General features: G+C 39.1%; 1 protein-coding gene across 1 annotated transcript in view; it reads left to right on the top strand.

Annotated features, from left to right (window-relative positions):
- The window catches only part of CMKLR2 (chemerin chemokine-like receptor 2), a 41,929-nt gene that overhangs the window by 5,556 nt on the left and 32,730 nt on the right, over positions 1 to 3,643 (top strand). The window lies entirely within an intron of this gene.

Here is a 3,643-nt window from a genome sequence, read left to right as displayed (position 1 = left end):
GTGAGCCATGGCCGCTGAGCCTGCGCGTCTGGAGCCTGTGCTATGCAACCAGAGAGGCCACAACAGTGAGAGGCCCGCGTAACACACACACACACACACACACACACACACACACACTATATATATATATATATATATACTTACATAGCACTTTACAGTTTTCACTGTGCTATTTCTGTTCTCTAGGAAATCCATGCCTAATTAAATTCTGCATTGAAGTTTCTCATTATGTCCTGAAAACCTGTAATACCAGTGTTGTTGATATACATACAGTATTTCAGAATTTAACCAAGCCAGATAATATAGGTGCACTCAAAGCCAGGCTAACCCAACTAGGACCAAGAAATTCTCAAGTGGACTTTGCTTGGGGTGTAGTTTTTATTTTTTTAATTGTATTTTTTAATTTAAAAAATTATTTATTTATTTGGCTGTGCCAGGTGTTTAGTTGCGGCACACGGGATCTTTGTTGAGGCATGCGGGATCTAGTTCCCTGACCAGGGATTGAACCTGGGCCCCCCTCACTGGGGGCCCCACACTGGGAGCTCGGAGTCTTTTATTAATTTTTTTTATTTTTTATTTTTTAAATTTATTTATTTTTGGCTGCGTTGGGTCTTCGTTGCTGCGCACAGGCTTTCTCTAGTTGCGGCGAGCCGGGGCTACTCTTCATTGTGGTGTGCAGGCTTCTCATTGTGGTGGCTTCTCTTGCTGCGGAGCACAGGCTCTAGGTACGCAGGCTTCAGTAGTTGTGGCACACGGGCTCAGGAGTTGTGGCTCGCAGGCTCTAGAGCGCAGGCTCCGTAGTTGTGGTGCACGGGCTTAGTTGCTCCGTGGCATGTGGGATCTTCCCAAACCAGGGCTCGAACCAGTGTCCCCTGCATTGTCAGGTGGATTCTTAACCACTGCGCCGCCAGGTAAGTCCCAGGGTGTAGCTTTTAAATTGAAGACTGAAGTAGAGTAGAAAAAGAATTCAGGTCCACCAGGGGGTTAGATGGACTAAGTTAGAACATCAAAAACATGAGACCTTGTTGGTACTGCTGACAAAAATGCAGTCACTAGATGGCAAAGTTCAAAGCATGGTGAAACCAAGAAAGTAATTTATTTCATAAAATTTAGCATATAAAGAATTCAATAAGGAGAGGTCATAGTCTTCACTCAGGAATCATGCAGAAGCAAAACTTATTCTGTGTGCTTTGAAAGCCCTCAAGGGTTACTCTCTGAAGTTCTAATTTTGTGTTTCTTTTTATGCAAGAAACAAAAAAGTTATTTAAGAACAGTCCATGGTCAACCAGCCAGTCACTTAGTGTAAAAACCAAATCAGTTGGGTATGGTAGGGGTGGAAAATTTTCCCTTCTTCCCTTCTAAGTTCTGTGGCTGGTGTAATAATTAAATTAGCATAAAACTGATTAACAGGAGAAAAATTTAATGTCATGTGTACGGGAGTCCATATAATAAGAGATTCAAAGAAGTAACCAAGGCAGGCAGATTTTATACCTTTTAGACAAAGAAACAATAAATTTGTGAAGAATTGACAGTACAAAGAAGTTTGGGTTTGGGGTAGTAAATTAGTGAAGAAGTAACAAGTTTTGTTTATACAGTTTTCTTGGCCCTAAGTTCCCTATTTCTGGTGATAAGGATATCTTCTACCCTCCTGATACAGGGAGGGTACCTTTCACTTAGGGGATTTATTTTCTGCTTCCAGGGGGACAAAGGAGGGTCAGAGTGTCCTTCTTGTACCAACTGTTTCTCAAGTAATTTTAATTCAAAATATTAATATGCCAAAGTGGCATATTTGAGGGTGGTATACTCTGCTCCCTTTCAGTATAGTTCCTCCATTATAAATGCTTTACACAATCGCATATAACAGACCCCAGCATTCCACAAAAAGTGATCATTATAAACAGATATAATAATTATAGAAGTGTTTGAGGAACACTAGAGGGTGCATCAGGGCTTGGGATAAAGGCAGAGTTAATACTAAAAAGGGAGAAGTTCATGAAGAAGGACTTTTACAAGGAGGTATGCAACCTGGCAGCTTAGAAAAGAGAGAATCAAAGCCAAGTGTAATAATATGTGCTGGGTTAATTTTCATTAGGACCTAAGGGCATGAAAAATAATTTGTATATGAAATTAGATCATTAGACCTAGAAGAAAGTGCTTATAGATATGACACCCTTAATTTTTCATAAAACTTTCTCTTTGGCAGTTTATAATGATAAACCTCTGTTTCAGTGGAAAACATCTGGTATTGGAGCATTCTGCTTAATTATGTAGCTAAGAGTTGACATAGATTTTTTTTTTAATGAAGTTATACCATATAAAAGTGCTGTTATTTGACCTTGACAATGTCGTATGCTTCAACATAAAATATGGATTACTGATTTAATAAAAACAGTAAGATATATTCATATATTATTTGTTTTATTACATAAGTATTTGTTTGACTTGTGTATTTTATTTATGCACATTATATAGTTAACTATGTTTAACACTAAATCTATACTAAACATACTATAGTTTTGAGGATGAGAAAGTACTTCCTCTTTCATTCACTAAACTTTTATTGAGCACCTATTATGTTTTCTGCACTCTGTTCTGTACTTGAGATACAAGGATGAGTAAAACTTAGACCTTGCCCTTGAGGCTGTCACCGTTAAGCAAGGGAGATGAACACATTAACAGATGATTACTACAGAGACGTTGTGTACAAGAATTAAGAAGGAAGTCCCTGAAGTCAGACAGACCCAGAAGTCTTGCCTGGGCTTCACCACTTTTGCTAATTGCCTAACCTCTCTTAGTCTTATAGAAATAATAATAGTACCTCACAGGGTTGTTGTGAAAATGAAATGTGAAAATGCATGTAAAGTTGCTTAGCATTGTAGCATACTTAACAAGTACTCAGGAGATGTTACCATATTACTGTAATGTGTTAAAAGGTATTATATACTTAGGTGTGCTTGGTATTTGCTGCCTCATTTTGAATGTATTAGGTAAACTGGTCTTAATTATAAGCAATGCATTATTAGACAACTGGTTTATAGTGGAGTAATTTGTTCCTGATAATAGTTTAGAGAAAAACCTCATCATCTTTCCCTGTAAGTGGGACCTGTTGTCATTCAAAAGTCCTGGTCTAATTAAGTGGCCAGACAGATTTAATACATCTCTAAGGAGTGGAATTCAACATTCTTTTAACACTTTTAATAAGACAAGGAACTGAGAACAAGACCTAATGGATTTGATGGTAATTAAGAGCTTAAATTTCCTTCTCAAACTCACCTTTGCCTTCTCAGACAAATATAAATAAATGTTAGTTGCTGCGATGCCCGTGAGCATGAATGCCTTTTATCAAAACCCACTGAATAGCTGTTCTTCTAGTCAATAAATATTATTGAGCTCTATTCTCTGCCTGGCACTGTGCTAGGTTCTGGGAGTATAAGGTAAGCAAAACTACATTCTGGTGGAGGAGAGACATTGATCAAATTAGCATTCAAATATATAACTAAAAATTCTGGGCTTCCTGGTGGCGCAGTGGTTGAGAGTCCGCCTGCCGATGCAGGGGACACGGGTTCGTGCCCCGGTTCGGGAAGATCCCACATGCCGCGGAGCGGCTGGGCCCGTGTGCCATGGCCGCTGAGCCTGCGCGTCC

Source organism: Physeter macrocephalus, chromosome 2 (assembly GCF_002837175.3).
Source record: "Physeter macrocephalus isolate SW-GA chromosome 2, ASM283717v5, whole genome shotgun sequence".
Taxonomy (NCBI): Eukaryota; Metazoa; Chordata; class Mammalia; order Artiodactyla; family Physeteridae; genus Physeter; species Physeter macrocephalus.
The sequence above is the reverse complement of the archived record's forward strand: the minus strand, read 5'-3'. Positions and strand labels throughout refer to the sequence as shown.